This window comes from Gorilla gorilla, chromosome 15, assembly GCF_029281585.2.
Source record: "Gorilla gorilla gorilla isolate KB3781 chromosome 15, NHGRI_mGorGor1-v2.1_pri, whole genome shotgun sequence".
Lineage (NCBI taxonomy): Eukaryota > Metazoa > Chordata > Mammalia > Primates > Hominidae > Gorilla > Gorilla gorilla.
Genome location: NC_073239.2, coordinates 77,704,490 through 77,727,128, shown reverse-complemented (window position 1 = coordinate 77,727,128; position 22,639 = coordinate 77,704,490). Strand labels below are relative to the sequence as shown.

At 37.8% G+C, this 22,639-nt stretch overlaps 1 protein-coding gene and 1 pseudogene across 3 annotated transcripts in view; both read right to left on the bottom strand.

Moving 5' to 3' along the window:
* The window catches only part of MNAT1 (MNAT1 component of CDK activating kinase), a 236,277-nt gene that overhangs the window by 178,855 nt on the left and 34,783 nt on the right, over positions 1–22,639 (bottom strand). The gene's annotated exons all lie outside the window — the stretch shown is intronic.
* On the bottom strand, positions 10,316–22,475 carry LOC129526715 (mitotic spindle assembly checkpoint protein MAD2A-like; annotated as a pseudogene).

The window sequence follows — 22,639 nt, the reverse complement described above, 5'->3', positions numbered from 1 at the left end:
TTCTTATTTTTCTCTCCTTCCTAACCTTCACCATGAGTTGATGATATCAGCTTTCAAGTGGGAATTAAACTGGAATTTTAAAAGAATATTCTACAAGTTTTAGTCCCCAGAAAGTAACCAATTGAAATCTTCACCTTAAAAAGGTTTCACATTTTCTTAAAGCCCAGATATTTGTAATTTTAAAACACTTATGACCTCAAAATGAATAACCTTTGATAGAAGGGGTATACAATCTTAATAAAAGTAGAGACTTACTTATTTGCATACATGGATTTCAAGCCAATTAGCCACGGGATCCAGTTAACTTTGTCTACGATAATCATTTCTCACTTATCTCAGCAACTAAAATAGGAATGTGTTACATTTACTTATGTGGCATTCTCAATTTAAACTTTGGAATATTTGCTGTTAAATTTCCTCATCAGTCCTTTCATACCTTTAGGCTAAATTGCTATGAATCACTTGATACCTAAAAGGGAACTCAGAATCTATGTATTCCAAATCCTGAGAAAAAATTTATAAACTACCTCAACGAAGTGCTTTTGGAATATGATGCAAAAGAATTCATCCACAGGTAGAGAAGTGATGGCCTGGGAGCAGGTATTAAAACATTATGAAGAGATAGTAGACTTTCAGAAGAAAAGATATTGCCCTCAAAATTTAAAAAAAGCATGTTTACCCATTTTTTCATTATCTTAGAACTCAAAATTAGTGTCTAATCAATCTTCTGTTGGCTATTATCATTTAGCATAGCAATTTTCAACTAACAAGCAAATAATATAAGGTACAAATTCAAATAGTATATTTAAGTCCATTCTGAGCCAGAAAAACGGAGCTGTGTAAAAACAAATATTTGTACTCAATGGAAAAGGAAAGAGTTAATAATTAAATAAAGCTGTGCCAGAAAAACTCACTTTCAAAAAAATGGGTTTGTATCCTCCTGACAGACAGCAAGGACCATGGAATCTATCCAGTTTTCCTTTTTGCCCCTTTGCCAGAAAACTCCTAAGCCAAATTTAAATCCTTTATGGAATAACACTATAAATATTTTCTACAAAGAGGTTGGAAATATATGAAGGAACATAAAAAGAAAATAACATTCATTAGGGCTTTTGTGATATGATGTAGATATTATTTTCCTTACTACATAGATGAGGGCACTAAGCATGGAGATGTCGAATAACTGGCTTAAAATCATATAACTAGTAAGAATTCACCATTACCCTGTGAATCCCATATTTCTGAGACAGGACTCAGTCAATTTAGGAAGTTTATTTTGCTAAAGTTAAGGACACACCCTCAGGAGGTCCTGATGACATGTTCCCAAAGTGGTCGAGTACAGCTTGCTTTTATACATTTTATATTGATAATCATGACATACATTTTATATTAATAATCAATATGTGTAAGATGTACATCGGTTTGGTCCAGTAAGGTGGGACAAGTCGAAGTGGGGGCTTCCAGGTTAGAAGTAGATGAGAGACAAAAGGTTGGATTATTTTGAGTCCTTGATCAGCCTTCCACTGAATACACAATTTAGTCTGGCTCAGTGAATCTGCATTTTTACATAAACAATAGGGCAGAGGAAGCAATCAGAGATTCATTTGTCTCAGATGAGCCTCAGAGGAATGACTTTCAATAGAATGGGAGGCAGGTTTGCACTAAGCAGTTCCCAGCTTGACTTTTCCCTTTAGCTTAGTGATTTTGGGGGTCCCAAGATTTATTTCCCTTTTACAGTCCTCTTCATACTCTACACTTTCTCCTTCTATCTTATTCTTACAATTTTTACAATGACCTATGAAAATAATCATCCTAAGTATCTATTTCTAGCCTAAAAATCTCTCCTAAATTCCTATTACACACTGCCTATTGCACAATTATTCTTTGATATCCCACAAGTTACCTCAAACTCAACATACTCAAAACCAATATTCTTCTGTCTGTCAGATACACCAACTTTGTGCATAAACATTCATATACTATGGTGAAAATAGAAAAAAAAAGAAAGAAAAAGTAACTCTATTACAAAAGTATACTTTGAATACTATCGTAAGCTTTCAGCCAATGAGCAACAGCTCAACAAATTATACTACATATTCCTAGCCAGCATGTGTTAATAACACATCATATTCCAAATACTCTAAGCCAAGAACATTTTCTGAAATATGTGGACTATTCTGTAGCCATTCTTTCTGCCACTGATGAATAGTTTCATCCTGATAGCTAAAAAGGGTGTGCATGTGATAGTGCTAGATGTTAAGATTTAAGACATTAGAGGCTCAAAGCCCCTTCAGGGATATGGTTGAGGAAACAAGGTAAAAGCTAAGTTAGAAATTGGAGGGAAAAGTCTGTCTAACTTTATGAAGGGCTTCAGAAATAATACTGCAGACTGAGAGAACTGACAATTACAGGCATGCCTCATTTTATTGCGAATTGCCTTATTGGGCTTTGTAGATATTTCATTTTTTACAAATTCAAGATTTGTGGCAACGCTGCCATGGAATGAGTCTATCGGCGCCATTTTTCCAACAGCATGTGCTTACTTCATGTCTCTGTTTCACATTTTGGTAATTCTCACAATATTTCAAACATTTTCATTATCGTTATATCTGACATGGTGTTATGTGATCAGTGATCTTTGGTGTTACCATTTTAATTGTTTCAGGGCACCATGAAAAGCACCCATATAAGACAGCAAACTTAATAAATGTTGTATGTACTCCAACTGCTTCACCAACTGACTGTTCCTCTAACTCTCTCCCTCTTCTCAGACCTCCCATTCCTTGAGACACAATAATATTTAAATTAGGCCAATTAATAACCCTATAATGGACTCCTAGATGTTCAAGTGAAAAAAACAGTCACAGGTTTCTCACTTTAAATCAAAAGACAGAAATGACCAAGCTTCCTGAAGAGGGTGTATCATAAGCTGAGATAGCCCAAAAGCTAGGCCAACTGCACCAGTTAGCCAAGTCATGAATGCAAAGGAAAAGTCCTCGAAGGAAATTAAAAGCACTGCGCCAATGACACACAATGTTAAGAAAGCAAAACAGTCTTATCGTTTATACAGAGAAAGTCTCAGTGGTCTGGATAAAAGATCAAACCAGCCACAACATTCCCTTAAACCAAAACCTAATCCAGATCCTAATACCTAACTCTCTTCAATCCTATAAAGGTTGAGAAAGGTGAGGAAGTTGCAGAAGAAAAGTCTGAAGCTAGCAGAGGTTGGTTCATGAAATTCAAGGAAAGATGCTGTTTCCATAACATAAAAGTGCAAGGTGAAGCAGCAAGTGCTGATATGGAAGCTTCAGCAAGTTATCCATAATATCTATCTAAGATAATGATGAAGGTGGCTACACTGAAAAACAGACTTTTCAATGCAGATGAAACATCCTTCTATTGGAAGATGCCGTCTAGGACTTCCATAGCTACAGAGGAGAAGCCAATGCCTGGTTTCAAAGCTTCAAAGGCAAGGGTGTCTTTTCAGGAGCTAGTGCAGCTGATGACTAAATTGAAACCAATGTTCACTTGTCATTTTGAAAAATCATAAAGCCCTTAAATATTATGCTAAATCTATACTGCCTGTGCTCTATAAATGGAAGAATAAAGCCTGAATGATGGCGCATCTATTTACAGCATGGTTTGCTTAATATTTGAACCCACTGTTGAGACCTATTGCTCAGAAAAAAAGATTCCTTCCAAAATGTTACTGCCCATTGACAATGAATCTGGTCACCTAAGACCTCTGATGGATATGTGCAAGGACATGAATGTTGTTTTCATGCCTGCTAACACAACATCCATTCAAAAGCCCATGGGTCAAGGAGTAATTTTGACACTGAAGTATTGTTATTTAAGTAATATATGTCATAATGCTGTAGCTGCTACAGACAATGATTCCTCTGATAGATCTGGGCAAAGCAAATTCAAAACCTTTTTGAAAGGATTCACCATTCTAGATGCCATTAAGAACATGTGTGATTCATGTGAAAAGATAAAAAATATTAACATTAAAAGGCATTTGGAAGAAGTTGATTCCAATCCTCACAGATGACTTTCAGGGTCTGACTTCAGTGGAGAAAATAACTGCAGATATGGCAGAAACAGCGAGAGAACTAGAATTAGAAGTGGAGCCTGAAGATGTGACTGAATTGCTGCAATCTCATGATCAAACTTGAACAAATGAGGAGTTTGGGCTTCTTAGGGATGATTCTTGATATGGAATCTACTCCTGGTGAAGATGCTGTGAACACTGTTGAAATGACAAGAGATTCAGAAATAACATATACAGTTAGTTGATAAAGCTGTGGCAAGGTTTGAGAATTGATTCCAATTTTGAAAGGAATTTTCCAGTAAGTAAATGTTATCAAACAGCATCACATGCTCCAGGGAAATCTTTCATGAAAGGAAGAGTCAATAAATGCAACGAACTTCATTGTTGTCTCATTTTAAGAAATCGCCAAGGCCACCCCAACCTTCAGCAATCACCATCCTGATCAGTCAGGAGCCATCAACATCTGGGCAAGACCTTCTACTAGCACAAAGATTATAGTCACTTTCGAAGGCTCAGATGATTGTTAGCAATTTTTAGCAGTAAAGAATATTTTAATTAAGGTATGCACACTGTTTTTTAGTCATATTGATATTGTACACTTAATATACTACAGTATAGTGTAAACATAACTTTCATATGCACTAAGAAATCAAAAAGTTTGTGTGACACACTTTATTGTGCTAGTCACTTTATTGTGCTATTTGTTTTATTATGATATTTGCTTTACTGTGGTGGTCAGAAACCAAACCAGCAATATCTCTGAGGTATGTCTGTATACGAGTAATAAGGGAAAGCACCATGGCCACAGGAGCATTCAGGACTTTGGAGACTTGAAAGAACGATGTCCCACTAAACCAAGCTAGCATTTGCATAGAGACCTTTACTATAATTCTACTTCGGGGAAAGGAAGGGCAAATTCAACTAATACTCTGATTTCCATTAATGCAGGTCCTGCACTAAATAAGGTATATCTTTACTTCCACCATGATTCAAAGGAGCTAAAAATACATGTACCTAAGTATGTCCAAAAACAATGTCAGCAATTACCTGAAAAGGCTATTATTAAAATGCTTATCCCTTTTCCAAATAGGTATCTACAGATGCCAGATAGTCTTCATTTATTTCAACCAAAACATACAACAGACTCAACACAGAAGCAGATGTGAGAATCTAGTTTTCTTCTCTTAAGCCAAGCATTTTTGAAAGATTTGCAAAAATGTAAAACAATGCTACTCATCTCACAAAATTTTTTTGTTTTGGAAAATATAGTTATGTTTCATAAAAATACATTGTGGTAACATGTAATAGGTTTATAATTTTTGATGAATAAATGAACATTTCAAAGTTTCCAAATTTTAATTCCTAATATGATAAATGTTAACAGATATAACTTTCATAAATAAGAGGTCTTGAGGGTCATCAGTAACTTTTAAAATTATAAAAGTTACTAACACCAAAAAGTCTGAGAACCACTGTTACATGTGACCAATAAAAGATTGCTTATAATGAACAAATGAACTCAAAGGAATGCAATCATAATTTAAGTGTTCCCCAAACTACCCAAGCCATTAAGATTTTCTCATTTATTAGTACTGAGTAAAATATTTTTTAAATTTTCCACTGTTTCTATTGTTCTAGCTCTCTCTTCATTTCTTATTTTGTTTTTCTACCTCTTTCTCTTGATTAGAAATGCTACATGTTTGTCTAAGTTGTATAAAGGCCCTTTTAAAGAATCACTATAAAGAAACTTGAATTTCACAATTTTTTTGTGTGCTTTCCAATTTACTAATTTCTACTTTTCTATTATTTATTTTATTCAATTTTTCTTAATTATATTTTGTTTCTATTTCTTAGAGTTTAACACTGGGTTTATTTTCATTATTTCACTCTTCACATCCACAACAGTTTGTACTTTTCTACTATTTTTAAGAGGCCATGAAAAAATATATATAATTCATTTTTTTAACTATTTCTTCTAGGTCAATATTTATCAAGCATCCATTATTATGACCTTTTAAATAGAATAAAATATAACAACTAGTCAAGATGCTATTTCTATTCATTAGGTCCTCAAATATTTAAGCTAAACAGTTGGCTACCATCTCAGTACTATGCCAGGTGCCTTGTCAAATGCAAAGCTGAACCCTCAAATGTTTGATGAGTACAAGAATATACATTCTTGTGAATCAATTAAAAAACAGTTGATACTAGCAAATAATTATAGACTAAATTATATAAGCTATATAAAGCAGATGTGTGAGAATAAACTATCATCTCCTACCTCAACAACAGAAAATTCCAGAAGATCCATACAGAGAATGTGGGGCTATGAAGGCAAGAACTGTATTTGGTTTATGACAAGCAATGCTTAACTCAAGATGAAATAGTTCTAAAAATACAATGTTCTCATTTTTGTTTTCTTGAAAGCAAAGTATATCAATGTTTGCTCAACATTTGCTAACATTTTTAATTAATCATTTAAATCCCTAATAAACACTAGGGAAAATCAATTAATAAAATAACTGACAAGTTTGAGACCCATTCCCCAGATTGTTTCAAAACCTAAGTCATATTTTATATTTGTAATTTTTTATTTTTCTGATTAGTATTGACAATTATTTTTGAATTACACTAATAAAGAGGGGGAAATGGAAACCTTTTAAAAAATCAAATGGCCACCCAACAATCAACTTAATTAAATGAGTTATTATATGTAAAAGAACTTAAATCAGTTCCTGATACATAGTAAATGTTCACTGAGTGCTAGCTGGCTGGGAGTGGTGGCTCATGCCTATAATCCCAGCATTTGGGGAGGCTGAGGCCTCCTGAGGTCAGGGGTTTGAGACCAGCCTGTCCAACATAGTGAAATCCCATCTCTACTAAAAACACAAAAATTAGCTGGGCATGGTGGTACACACCTGTAGTCCCAGCTACTCAGGAGGCTGAGACACAAGAATTGCTTGAACCTGGGAGCCAGAGGTTGCAGTGAGCTGAGATCACACCACTGTACTCCAGCCTAGGCAACAGAGTTGAGACTCGGTCTCAAAAAAAAAAAAAGTGTTAGCTATAGCTACACATTTATCAAGTCCTTTCCACTTGACCAAAGAATTCTTACACTTTCCAGAAACTAACTGTAAAAAGAGTATTTTCGTTGCCTGGCATGGTGGCTCATGCCTGTAATCCCAGCACTTTGGGAGGCCGAGGTGGGCGGATCACAAAGTCAGGAGTTCGAGACCAGCCTGGCCAACATGTAGAAACCCCATCTCTACTAAAAATTAGCCAGGCACAGTGGCGGGCAACTGTAATCCCGGGAGGCTGGGGCAGGAGACCTGCTTGAACCCGGGAGGCGGAGGTTGCCGTGAGCTGAGATCGCACCACTGCACTCCAGCCTGGGTGACAGAGCAAGACTCTGTCTTGTGGGGGAAAAAATATTTTCAGCCTTGTGTAGTGGCTCACATCTATAATCCCAACACTTTGGAAGGCCGCAGCAGGAGGATCATTTAAGTCCAGGAGTTCAAGACCAGCCTGAGCAACACAGCAAGACCCTCATCTCTATTAAAAAAAAAAAAATGTTTTTAGTTAGCTGGGTGGCTGGGCGCAGTGGCTCATGCCTGTAATCCCAGCACTTTGGGAGGCAGAGGCGGGTGGATCACCTGAGGTCAGGAGTTTGAGACCAGCCTGGCCAACATGGCAAAACCTCGCCTCTACTAAAAAAAAAAAAAAAAAAAAAAATTAGCCAGGCATGGTGGCACGTACCTATAATCCCAGCTACTAGAGAGGCTGAGGCAGGAGAATGGCTTGAACCCAGGAGGCGGAGGCAGAGGTTGCAGTGAGCCGAGATTGTGTCACTGCACTCCAGCTTGGGCGACAGAGCAAGACTCCATCTCAAATTAAATAAATAAAATAAAAAATAAAAGTAAATTAGCTGGGCATAGTGGTCTGTAGTCCCAGCTACTTCGGAGGCTGAAGTGCAAGGATTGCTTGAGCCCAGGAAGTTGGAGATGCAGTTAGCTGTGATCGCACTACTGCATTACACCCTGGGTGACACAGTAAGACCCTATCTCAAAAAATATGTAAATATTTTGCTCTTTATTTAAAAGTAAAACTAAAGGCTGGGCGCGGTGGCTCACGCCTGTAATCCCAGCACTTTGGGAGGTCGAGGCCAAGGCGGGCAGATCACGAGGTCAGGAGATCGAGACCATCCTGGCTAACACGGTGAAACCCTGTCTCTACTGAAAATACAAAAAATTAGCCGAGCGTGGTGGCAGGCGCCTGTAGTCCCAGCTACTCGGGAGCCTGAGGCAGGAGAATGGCGTGAATCTGGGAGGCAGAGCTTGCAGTGAGCCAAGATCGCACCACTGCACTCCAGCCTGGGCTAGAGCACAGCTTTGCTGGTAATAATACATTCTTCCAAATTTGTACCAACATAATGGTATGTATTATTATAACAAAGTAAGAGAATATGCTACTTTGAAGGTACATAACTTTGCTTCTAAAAAGCATGGTCTACATAAAGACCATGATTTAAAAATAAAAGCTGCACTAAATATGATTTTCTCCTTTTACAGATAGCAAGACAAAATGACCTGTCCAGGTCATAGTTTAAGTGCAGGCCAGAAATCTGTCACCTAATCTCTGGGGATCTCTCTACCAACTGAATAGAATGTTACAGGTCTAGCCAAACCCCACAGCTTCAGAACCAGGAGATCTCATAGTGTTATTTATCTGTGGTTCTGGAGTATTCAAACCAACAGGTCTTATTAGAAAGCTTAGACCCACTTGACAATGAATGATTAGGTTTATGTTACTCTATGGCAAATCTAAAGGTCATACCAAATTCATTATTATCACCGACGAACATCTACTAGGGATTTGTTATAAGTAGTAAATCCATCTAATGAAAGTATGAAATATAAAGCCATACTATAAAGAAGTATAAGATTTTATCCCTGCCTTCAGGGATGTATTATATAGTTAGGAAAGAACACACCCATAAAGCAACAGAACAAAGTTATGTCTGCTAAGTGTTAATACAAGTGGTAAATTCATTCCTGAGCAATTATTTATTGAGCAACTGAGAGGGAGCAGAGCATACTGGTTAAGGGCACAGACTCTGAAGCCAGTTTGCCTGCTTTTCCTTATTTAAATTATTAAACCTCTCTGTGCCTCTGTTTCCTTCCTTGTGAGAAATAAAAATAATACCTGCATAGGGGTAAAAACCTAGCTTTCAGAGCTGATGAGATTTACATTAGTTAATACAGGTAAAATGCTTAGAAATATACCAGACACATAGTACACTCTCAATAAACATTAGCCATTAGAAATATTACTTAATACAAGGAATACCCAGTAAGGACCAGATTTCAAAGGAGCCAGTAACAAGGATTACAACTGTTAAAGGATTCAAGAAATAGGTTGAATTGAGCTGGGCCATGAAAAATGTGCCGGCCTTGAAATACGAAAGAAGGATGACATTCCAGCAGAGATCACAAAAAAAATAAAGGTATCAATACACACAATGTATACATGGAACAATAAACACAACGTTTTGACAAAAAATAAAAACAGTCCATGTAAGGTAGTCCTTCTCACCCTTTTCTACCACAGTACTCTTAAATGATAAAGAATGAACTTCCTGGAAAATTGGGGAAATGGCCTCAAATGGTCCCCCATAAGCTCAACATGTCTTCAAATTGTATCACGTTTTAGCTTAAAAAGCTAAAACTTCATGAAAGTTCTATTTGACTCCATAATTCAAACAGCCTTATTTCATTGAAAAATGTCCTCAAATAGTTACCAGTTATTAAATTACTCAATCTTTTTCATATTCTTTAGGTAAAATTGACATTCCAGGAAGATGTCTATGGATTCACATACCACCAACATAACAGCACACTGTAAGGAACAAGTATACTTCTGTTAAAAAAAAAAAAATCACACACACACACACACACACACACACACACACACACACAAAATCCATGCATACATGGAAATATGGCATAGGAAAGAGGTAGTATTACAAATCAATGTGGAAAGAAATGACTACTAAATAAATGCTTGAGACACTAAATAAATGCTTTCTAGATAAGGAGAGATGCTTCTAGATAAGGAGAGAAAAAAACTAGATCCCTATCTTTCACCCTATACACAAAAAGAAATCCCCTATGAACAAATGACTAAAGATCAAAGAGAAAACTTTAAACTTTTATCAAATTATAGGAGAATATAATTACGAGATCAGGGCAGAAATTTCTTAAAAGTAACTAAAAAAATTTAAACCATGTAAAGGAAATTGATAAATTTCATTTTATCAAAATTTAAGTCCAGGTGTGGTGGCTCACATCTGTAGTCCCAGCACTTTGTGGGGGCCAAGGCTGAAGAAGCACTTGAGGTCAGGAGTTTGAGATCAGCAAGACCCCATCTCTAAAAACAACAATTTTAAATTTAAAACTTCTCGTAAGTGAGAGGGGACACACAATACTATTAAAAGACTTGCCACAAACTAGAAAACAATTTTTTCGTCATACGTAAAAGATAATATTCATACTATATAAAGAGGTTCTACAAATCAATAAATGATGCTATAGAAAAATGAGTGGATTATATGAACAGGCAAATTACACCACACAAATCCACTTGCTTCTTTTTTTGTTTTTAACAAACTTATTTCCTCACTTAAAACTTGATTTTATAAAACACACAAAAAAATTTTTAAGAGTTCTGTATCACAGAACATTAAGCAGTACAAATATCCATCGCTTCATAGGTTCAAGTTACATAAATTAAAGTCAAATAATTGGAAACTGATTCGATAGGGAAAACTATACATGAAATGAAGGTCAAAAGGAGCTACACAGCAATATTTCATTGTTTATAGATTATTAGTTACTTTCAGGACTTTAACAAAGATTCTGAATATTTAGACTTCCTTTGCTGTATTTTATAATTAAATATCTTCCTACCTATACTGAGTCAAGCTACTTGACCAAAACATCTGATTTAGGAAAGCATTTAGCTTTATAGCACAAGTTTTTCCATCTACAGTTACTATCTTCAAAGGAATATACATCACAATGTTGACAAAAAAAAAACCTCCTGGTTCCTTTTGAATAATGCACAATAAATTCATGATGTTAACTCCATGGTGAGTCAAATAGGTACCAAAAAATAAAAGGAACAATTACACACAGTTCAGTAAGTATCATTTTGGTTTTCTCCATGTATAAATTAACCAATGAAATAAAACATATCAACTATAGATGACTTGATTTCAGGAAAACCACATTTCAAAATTACAATTACATTATTTCCTCATGTCATCTTCAGTCATTGACAGGAATTTTGTAGGCCACCATGCTATTTACTTTGTGGATTGTACTAGTAAATGAACAAAGGCAGACTTCCTCAGAATTGGTAATAAACTGTGGTCCCGACTCTTCCATTTTTCAGGTACAACCAAATCTTTGTGTAAATCAGCAGATCAAATGAACAAGAAACTTCCAACAGTGGCAGAAATGTCACTGTAGCTGTGATCTGTCTGATGACTGAACGGATTTCATCCTGGATAGCTTTCTGAGACTTTTCTCTGGGTGCACTGTCATCTTTTGCAGTCTTGTCACACTCAATATCAAACTGTCATCTTTCCAGGACCTCACCACTTTCAATATTTGAGATAACTACAACCAGTTTCTGAACTGAACACTTGTATAACCAATCTTTTAGTTGTTCCACCACATTATTTAGGTATTTTATGAGCTCCAGATCAGTAGTTACAAGCAAGGTGAGTCCGTATTTCTGCACTCGAGTAAAGGTTTCAGATGGATAAATGCCACGCTGATATAAAATGCTGTTGATGCCGAATGAGAAGAACTCGGCCACGATTTCGGCACTCCCACGCAGGGTGATTCCCTGCTCCCAGGAGAGCTGCAGCGCCATGGCCAGGGACACATGGCCAGGGACACAAACAAAGGCACGCGCTTTCACTACACGGACAGCAACCACAGCGGCTCCAACAGCACATCCCCGCCAAGAGTTTCAAAAGTAACGACCATCCACTTGCTTCTTAGAGTAAGTTCACTCTAGCAGGAAACAGCTTCTTTTTTCTTTCTTTTCTTTTTTTTTTTTCTTTGAGACGGAGTCTCACTTTGTTGCCAGGCTGGAGTGCAGTGGTGCGATCTCGGCTCACTGCAATCTCCACCTCCCGGGTTCAAGCGATTCCCCTGCCTCAGCCTCCTGAGTAGCTGGGATTACAGGCGTGCACCACAACACCCAGCTAATTTTTTGTATTTTAGTGGAGACGGGGTCTCACCATGTTGGCCAGGATGGTCTTGATCTCTTGACCTCATGATCCTCCTGCTCAGCCTCCCAAAGTGGTGGGATTACAGGTGTGGGCCACCGCGCCCAGCCGGAAACAGCTTCTTAAGGATTCTACTTATTTTGTTTCCATGGGAAACTTTCAAGAGAAGAAGACAAACTATAGTCCCAATGCTGTAGTTGATTTCCTGGCCATACCAGATCATCATCCCTCTTTAGAGTCCCCTCATCCTCTGCTAGCACTTATGCTGGGGTAAGCAGCTTGCCAGTAAAGCGATCCAGATCCTTTTATCTAAGAGGTTTGAAACTCTGGTTACCATGCCCTTTTTAGGCAATGGCTATTGTATTTGTACATTTATTAAAATAATGGGCTTAGGAACACCATGAGACATATCAGTGGATCCCCTGAATGCCAGACATATTCTTCTCTGTCCATACCTTGATAATGATCAGAGTCAATTACCCTTGCCAGGATGGTGACTCCTTTTCTTCCCTAGTGATTTTGGCAAGAGGAGCCCAAAGTGACCAGACAGCAGGCATGGCTTAAAATTTAATGGAACTCTCATTGTGTCTGTTCCCTAGTAGGGCATTTCTACTTCTGGAGACAAGAACCTCTAAGCCCACAGGGTCTAAAGCTATATGAATGGAAAGCATAAATTCCTCAAGTAAGGATTGGGTATGATAGTAAATGAGACCACTCCTATTCCATCCCTTGGTTGTTGAACCCGTGTACATATTACCTGTTGAGGATACTTAATATAATGAATATCCATATGATGGCCAAGCATTCTGGAGGGATGGTACCCATCCTTGCAGAGGATCACCTCCAATCTGGCATCTCAGCTGTACCTTTATGAGCCCATTACAACTGTTCTATCAATCCAGAGGATTATAGGTGGAGCAGTGTGAGTTAAGACCAGTGGATTCATGAACTTTGGCCCACTGCTACACATCTTTCCTGTAAAGTGCGACTCTTGGTAAGAGACAATATTACTCAAGATCCCGTATTAGTGGATCAAACACTCTGTAAGTCCTCAGATAGTGGTGCTGGCTGTGGACTTATGAGCAGAAAAAGCAAACATGTGGACCCAGAATATGTGTTAATCCCAAACTAGAAGAAATGCTGTCCCTTCCAAGGTGAGGGAAGGTACAGTTTTAGAGGCTTCCACTTGATCTTCCCCCACTAGGAAAGCACTTAACCAAACTGGTCAAGGAGCCAAGTTGAGAATTCTGCCAACTACCATGTATGTTGATTCCAATTACAAAACTAGGAACCAGAGAAAGGACTCTGATAACAGAGACACACTGTGAGTTAAATCTGGGCCAGAACTCTATTTATTATAATTATCTCAGTCTCATACACCCCTCCCCATTCTAACAAGAGGAGGTCATAGCACTTTAGGTCCCCAGATTTCAATGTCATTTCACTCTGACCAATAGTTCTTCATAGGTTTGCAGCCAAAACTGAATCACTGAAGATGACTAGGCAGAGCAAGCACCAAGTAGTAACTGGGCTGAATAGTGACTCAGAATCTTACAAAGAATCAAAACAAACCCACTATCACCAAGTTAGACCCAGCACAGATTTCAAAGTCTGCCTGGCATTCCTTCAGTTGTTGCCAATAGAAATGAATTCTCAGACTGCTCTGGTTTGCTCCAGAACCCAGCCTATTAAATTCAGCCAACTAAGCATAACCATCTAGCTATTTGTATGGCTATTATACTTGTTATGGTCTACTTTGTTCTCATCCTAATCTTTCCACTAGAAGATGCTTCTATAGATAGCATCTATAGAAGATAGATACTCCTAATGCTATGTTTTATATTCAGTTAGATACTTTGATGGCACAAGAGCAGACTCTATGGTAAACAAGGAGGTAAACATGAAAGGTATCAGTATAGAGATAACCTTTTCCCAATATTTATTATAATCTTTTCCCAATATGTATTATGGAATGAGAATGTGGGGACTAAGCAAAAAGAGGACCTCAACAGGTTAGCCATACAAGCAATTTAAAAAAACATCCAATATAAAGGTAAAGAAAACAATTGTAAATTTAAAAGTATGCAGAAAATGCATGAGATTAAATCAAATACCTTTATTTGGACTGCTTATGCTACATCAAAATTTTAAAATAGACTTAAAAACAAAAATTTTTTTGGGGGGGGAGAGGTGGGGTACAAGTAAAGACGAGGTCTTGCTGTGTTGTCCAAGCTGGTCTCAGATTCCTGGCCTTAAGCGATCCTCCCAACTCAGCCTCCCAAAATGCTGAGATTACAGGCATGAGCCACTGCACCCATCCAAAAACAAAATCTTATATGTAGTAGAGTGTCAATAATGGGATTATACAAAGAGAAACACATACCTTACCTAGAGAGCTAGTTTCCTAAAGCTATTTAAGCATATTTCCCCTTCCCCCAACTACTCAAATTAACTTCCTAAAACACTATTCAAAGGCTGGGCATGGTGGCTCACGCCTGTAATCCCAGGACTTTAGGAGGCTGAGGCAGGTGGATTGCTTGAGCCCAGGAGTTCCATACCAACCTGGGCAACATGGCGAAACCTTGTCTCTACTAAAAATACAAAAAAATTAGCCGGGAGTGGTGGTGTGCACCTGTAATCCCAGCTACTCAGGAGGCTGGGGTAGGAGAAACACCTGAGCCTGGGAAGTCAAGGCTGCATCAGGCAATGATCATGCCACTGCACTCCAGCCTAGGCAAAGAGAGTGAGACTCTGTCTCAAAAAAAACAAAAACCAAAACAAACAAACAAACAACAACAAAAAACACAACACTATACAAGTCCATTTAAATTTAAATGTTGTACACCTTTTTCCTGCCATGATCACAATCACTCTATTCTCATGTCCTCCCCATCACCCTCTGGAACCACTTATAGTGAATATGATCCAAAGTATTCTCAATACGTAATACATACTCATATTGCAGACACTTCAACCAGTGATACTAGTTCTGGAATCCCACCATCTTTATCCTCAGTTATGGCCTCCCCTAACAGTATCTGCTCCTCCCCCCACCCAGTACAGTTTTCAGTGTCTGGCTTATATGGTCTGGTCTCCCTGTTCACCACTATACCTATCATCATTTTTGGCAACTTGAACATCCTCATAAATAAGCCAGGCATTATCCTAGACATTTAATTCCTTGGACTGCCTCACTCCAATGATCTCTTGCCCCATCCCACTTAAGTCACTCACTCTCATACCTTCAGCCTGCAATCTTGTCATTATCAATATATATATATCTCTCTGCTGGGTTGTCTGTTTCTAGCATCTCACTCTCTGAACACCTTTTCCTCTCCTTTCAGATGACTTGCATTAAATACCACTACTCTATCCTTTGACCTCACAAGGAGCTCCCATCTACTGACACTACTACTTTTCCCTATTTATCACCCCTCTCAAGGTCCTAACCTCATCCTTACACAAGCATACATTACAGCATCTAGAATTAAAACCAATCCTTTGCAAATGCATTTAACTCACTTGCTCCTCTCCACTGTTGTTCCACCTGATCCATCTATGGTTGAAGCCATCTATCTACCAGTCCATGACTATATCTGAGCAGCTAAATTTTGCTGAAGAAAAATATCTCATAACCTTACTGAAGTTCACACTAAAATTATTCACACTAAAATTAACACCACAGATCTCAGATGAACACTCAACACTGCCAGACATTCCTTCTACAATTTTTAATTAAAGTCATTTTCCCATTCCCTGAATGAACCATTTCATACTTTCTTCTCTCTCCTCAGACTTCTCACATTTCCCATTCTCACCTCAATCATAGCTAGTGACCTAGCCTCATACTATAGAGACAAAAATAATCTCATTTCTAAACACCAATGCCATCAATCTACCTGTTTCTATAACCATATTAACTGCATTCCTTCAGGTTAAAATGAAAAAAATATCTCTGTTGTTATCTACAAGTCAATACCTCCCCTCCAGTTATGCTCTATATCCCACTTCCTAATCCCTACTCAAGTATTTTACTTTTATAATTATCTCCCCTTTCTCCTGCATTATGAGTTTCTTCCTCTTCTGAATCATTCTTATTGGAATGCAAGCATACCTTAATATCAACAACCATCTTTTAAAATTGACTCTACATTCCTTTGCAGCTACTACCCAATTTCCCCGTTCCCATTCACAGCAAAATTCCTGAAACAAGAGTTGTCTATACTGCTATGTCCCATTCTCTTTAACTCATTCTGATTAGTCTTTTATTCCTGACCTTCCACTGAAACAATTCTCATGAATTTTACCAATATCCTCAATCTTGCCAAAGCCAATAGTTAATGAACAGAGAAGAATTTTCTGTCCTCATCCAATACCACCTCTTAGCAGCATTAACTGACCACTTCCTCCATCTGGGAACACTTTATTCTCTAGACTTCTGTGACCTCACACTTAACTAGTTTTCCTATTACCTGTCTCTCTTTCTCTGTTTCTTTTTCTGGCTGCTTCTCCTCTGTAAACCACCTAAAAGTTGAAGCGTTCCAGAGTTATGTCGTGGGCATTCTTCTCCCCCTACAAATGATCATATCCAGTCTAAACAGCTGTAAATGTGCCTCCCAAATCTGATTACAGCCCTGATCTCATCCCTCAGCTCAACCAACCACCTAATCAATGACTCCTAATCAATGACAAAACATGACAAGTTTTGACTCCTAAACAATGACAAAACATAACAAGTCCAAAGCAGATACTTGATTATTTCATGCTGCTCTATCTGCTCCTCCCCCAGTTATTCCTATTTCACTAAATGTCACACAATCCACATAGTTGCTAATGCCAAAAACCTAGGAGGCTTCCTTGATTTTTCCACTTCCTAATTACCCACATCTAATTAATACCAAGACTGATGACTCCACATCTAAAATACAATCTAAAATACATCTGCTTTTGGCCATTTGCACTGTTATATGCCACTATCACTTATTACTTAAAGTACTGCTAAGGTTTCCCAACTGCTCTCCTTACTTCCACTACTTATCCCCAACACTTACCCACCTTCTTCCTCCAAATGTAGTCTCTACAGAACAGCCAAAATCATATCTTTAAAATGAAAATTAGCTCATTTCTTACCCTTGTTCATGACCCAATGATGTCTCATATTAACTAGCATAAAATACAAATGACTTACCACACCACTGAAGATACTACATGACCTGACCCCTACCTAACTCTCCAGCTTCATTCCTATCATTCTACCCCTCTCTTCTTTCTTTCCTTCCAACATGCCAAGGTTATTCAAGCCTTAGGGCAACTGCATTTGTCTTCTCAGCCATACATTCTGTTCTTCCCAATCTTCCTATGGCTGCCTCCTCTCATCACTCAAGTATCAAATCAAATGTCACCTCTTTAGAAAGACTCTTACTGGAAAAATTATCCCTACTCCTAAGTCCTCCTCCACTTGTGCCACAAAACAGCCAAAATTCTTGTTAGAAATTGATCTGTCTTTTAAAAGATCTTATCCATCAGACAATATCTCCTCCTTAAAGAGGACTTTTTTACCATCCAATCTAAAATTGATGACCCTGTTATTTTCTCTCATAGCTAATTATGCCAGATTGTCTCTTGGCAACTTAAAACCACTTTCATCATTCTGTGCTCTTCCCAGGGACTAGAAATCTGAAAACTACATTCATTTTCCAAAATCCCTAAGAGCAAAGCTCCAGTTTTGCTTCTACCTCTTGAGAACATCTTGAGAAACATCTGAAAAGCTTTGGAAGGCAAAAAGACAACAGAAGCATTACTGCTCCTTCAACAGCAAAGGACAGCACATGGGCATCAGCATATGACACATTAGGTTTCACTCACAGCTTTTCAGGTACTTTCAGGTACCTGCTTCAAAGATAAGAGACAAGTGGAATCAGCAGCAGCAGTTTTTCAACAATTCCTATTCTTTCTGACTTTCTGAATGGGGCAGTTTCTCTTACATTACTGTCTAGCCCTTCCTAACAGGTCTGTAAGCCTGTAATTGCCTGAAGTAAATTCTTCATGGCTTGAAATATCTAGGGTGGTTTTTGCTTTCCTGACTAAACCCCAATTGATATATATCCTGCTTTTTATGGCCCACTTATCAAAATCAAGAATCTTATATTTCTTAATTTTTGTGTTTAATATCTGTCTCCCCAAATATATTATTCCATGAACACAGTGATCACATTTGTTATGCTCATTATCGGTATCTCAAGCCCTGTGTTTTGGTGCAAATAGTGGTTGAATGAATGTAACACCTTAGTAAAATACTTCCACTCACTACATCAAACATAACAACTCCAACTCTCAAAGTTTCTCTACAGTCTATCACAATTTCAATTTATTAAAATAAAAAACAGGCCAGGCGTGGTGGCTCACGCCTGTAATCCCAACACTTTGGGAGGCAAAGGCAGGCAGGTCACAAGGTTAGGAGATCGAGACCATCCTGGCCAACATGGTGAAACCCCCATCTCTACTAAAAATACAAAAATTAGCTGGATGTGGTGGCGTGTGCCTGTAATCCCAGCTACTCAGGAGGCTGAGGTAGGAGAATCGCTTGAACCAGGGAGTCAGAGGTTGCAGTGAGCCGAGATCACACCACTGCACTCCAACCCGGCGACAGAGAGAGACTCTGTCTCAAATAAATAAATAAATAAATAAATGTTTTAAAAAATTAAAAAAAAAAAACAGCAGCTCTTGGACTTTGCCTTCCTTACTTCATTTGCTTATTCAGACACCTCAAAGCCTTGGGATTACTCTTCATTTCTACCTAGCACTCTGGAACTCTTCCTCTTTCACTACAACACAATCAAGAAATCTCAGACTAGCTTTTTACTTTTAGACGTATAAGATTGTATACTTCGTGATTAACAAGAAATGAGGTTATCCTGTGATGAAACCACTAATGCAATCTGAGTTTCTAATCTAAATATCTGATTTTGATTTTTTTTTTGGAAAACCAAGAATTGGCCTTTTTTTTTTTTTTTTTTTTTGAAACGGGGAGTTTCACTCTTGTCCAGGCTGGTGTGCAATGGCACAAATCTTGGCTCACTGTAAACTCCGCCTCCTGGTTCAAGCAATTCTCCCGTGTCAGCCTCCAGAGTAGCTGATTACAGTAGTAGAGTACAGGCACCTGCCACCACACCGGGCTAATTTATGTATTTTTAGTAGAGACAGGGTTTTACCATGTTGGTCAGGCTGGTCTCAAACTCCTGACCTCAGGTGATCCACCTGCCTCCGCCTCCCAAAGTGCTGGGATTACAGGCGTAAGCCACCGCACCCGGCCAATTCATCATCTTTTAATTTATTTATGTCAATTTCTTTAGAGATGTGTGGGTCTCACTCCGTTGCCCAGTCTGGAGGCAGTGGTACAATCAGAGCACAATGCAGCCTTGAGCTCCTAGCCTCAAGCAATGCTCCTGCCTCAGCCTCCTGAGTATGATTTTGATCTTAATTTTAAATTCCCTAGTGATTACCCTGTAATAAAACTCATAATAAAAAATAATCTTAGAGCCCTTAAAAATGCACTCTTTAATTCATCTAAACAAGTGTTCAACAAGGGAAAATGAAACCTTCCAGTACAACTGAAAGCAAGCATAAAATTGCTCTCCATTATTGTTTAGTTTTACAGAAAACTCCTATTATTCAGAGAACTAAAATACCTTCAAAGAAAATTTACCCATCGTAGAAAATGGACACTTATTCACCGAATTCAAAGCAATTCAATAAATATTCATTAGGTGCCCACCATGTAGCAGGCACTGTTTGAGGCATTAGGAATACTTCAATAAGCAAAACAATGATCCCTGCCCTCATAGAGCCTATATACTAACATGGACAGATAAATTACGTAGTGTTAGAAGAGAAGAGCTAGGGAAAGAAGAAAATGTAGGGCAGGGTGAAAAGTGCTCAGGATAGTAGGGAGAGTGAGGTAGGCAAGGATTGTAATAAGATCAGAGAAGCTGGAGAATGATCATGTAAGACAGAAGGGACACTATAAGGACTTTGGCTTCTACTCTGCATGAAATGAGGAGCCACTATAGAGTTTAGAATACAGAAGTGACAGAACATAAATTACTTATTTTAGGGCTCATTCTTGGCCACTGTGTGTGAAAGCAGACTATAGGGACAAAGCCAAAAGCAGGCAAACTAATGTATGAGCCACTACCATAAATTCGTGAAAAAGAAGTAACAGAAGGGAGAGTAAAAAGTGGACAAATTCTCACCTTCTACAGGCATTAACAGAAGAGGAAACAGAAACTACCAAAAAGCATGAAAAGGGGAAACAATCAGGGAAATGCATTTTAAAACCACAGTAAAATGCCACTTCACATCTGAATTTTTTTAATTTTAAAGTCTGACAATACCAAATGCTGGCAAAGATGTAAAAAACAAAACAAACAAACAAAAAAAACCTCCATACTGCTGATAGGAGTGTAAACTGTACAACCTCTTTGAAGAACAAAATGGCATTTCCTAGTAAAGTTAAAAATGGACATGCCTTATTACCTAACAGTTTTATTCTATGTATATATACTAGAGAAACCATAACTCATATACACCAGTGGACATATACAAGAATGTTACAGCAGTATAATTTCCTATAGCAAAAAAGAAATTTGGAAACAATACCTATGTCCATTAACAGCAGAATGGATAAATAAAATGCAGTACAGTCCTACAATGGAATACTATATAACAGTGGAAATGAACAAATTACAACTATGTGCATTAACATTGTGAATATCAAAAATATAACTCATAAACACAATGCTGAATGAACAAAGTAAGTTGAAAAGAACAAATATACAAATTAAGAACCCTTGTGCCTTTTGGTAGAAATATAAAATAACGCAACCATTTTGGAAAGCAGTATGAAGATTCCTAAAAAAAATTGAAAATAAAACTACCATATGATCCCACAATCCCACTGCTGGGTTAATATTTCAAAAAATATTTGAGCAGAACAGAATATTTGAAAAGAATATGTGAAAGGAACAGAATATATGAAAATAACAAATATATAAATTAAGAACTCTTGTGCATTTTGATGGGAATATAAAATGGTGCAATCATTATGGAAAACAGTATAAAGATTCCTAAAAAAAACTTTAAAATAAAACTACCATAGGATCCAGCACCTCTGGGTAAATATTCCAAAGAATTCAAAGCAGGATCTCAAAGAGATATTTGCATACCCATGTTCATTGAAGCATTAACACAACAGTCAAGAGGCAGAAGCAACCCAAATATCCACTGATGGATGAATAGATAAGGATACTATATACATATAATGAAATATTATGCACCTTTTAAAAAAGGAAATCCTGTCACATGCTAAAACATGGATGAACCTCAAGAATATTACGCAAAGTGAATAAGGCAGTCACAAAAAGACAAATACTACATAATTCCACTTGTATGAAGTATCCAGTCAAAATCACAGAAACAGAAAGTTAAAAAGTGATTGTCAAAGGCAAAGGGCAGAAAAGAAGGGAAAATTAGTTTAATGGGTATAGAATTTCAGTTTTACAAGATGAAAAAGTTCTAGAGATTCATTGCACAACAATGTAAATATACTTACTACTGAACTATACACTTAAAAATAAAGGTTAAGATGGTGGCCAGGAATGGTGCCTCACTCCTATAACCCCAGTGCTTTGGGAGGCCAAGGAAGGAGGATTGCTTGACCTCAGGAGTTCAAGACTAGCCTGGGCAACATATCAAGACTCTGTCTCTACAAAAAAAAAATCTTAAAAACTAGCCATGTATGTGCCTGCAGTCCTAGCTACTCAGAAGGCTGAGACGGGAGGATCATTTGACCCCAGGAATTCAAGGTTGCAGTGAGCCTTGATGGTGCCACTGCACTCCAGTCGGCCAATGGAGTAAGGCCCTGTCTCTAAAAAAAAAAAAAAATTTTTTTAATTTTTAAAGCAGTTAAAATGGTAAATTTAATGTTGTGTGTTTTTTACCACAGTAAAAAAATTCTTAGCCAGGAGCAGTGGCTCACACCTATAATCGCAACACTTAGGGAGGCCAAAGCAGAAGGCTCACTTGAGCCCAGGAGTTCAAGATCAGCCTGTGCAACAAAGTTAGACCACCATATCTGAAAAAAAATAAAATTAAATTAAAAAATTGGCCAGGCCTGATGGCATATGCCTGTGGTCCCAGCTACATGGGAGGCTGAGGCAGGAAGATCACTTGAGCCCAGGAGAACAAAGCTGCAGTGAGTTATGTTTGTCCCACTGCACTCTACCCTG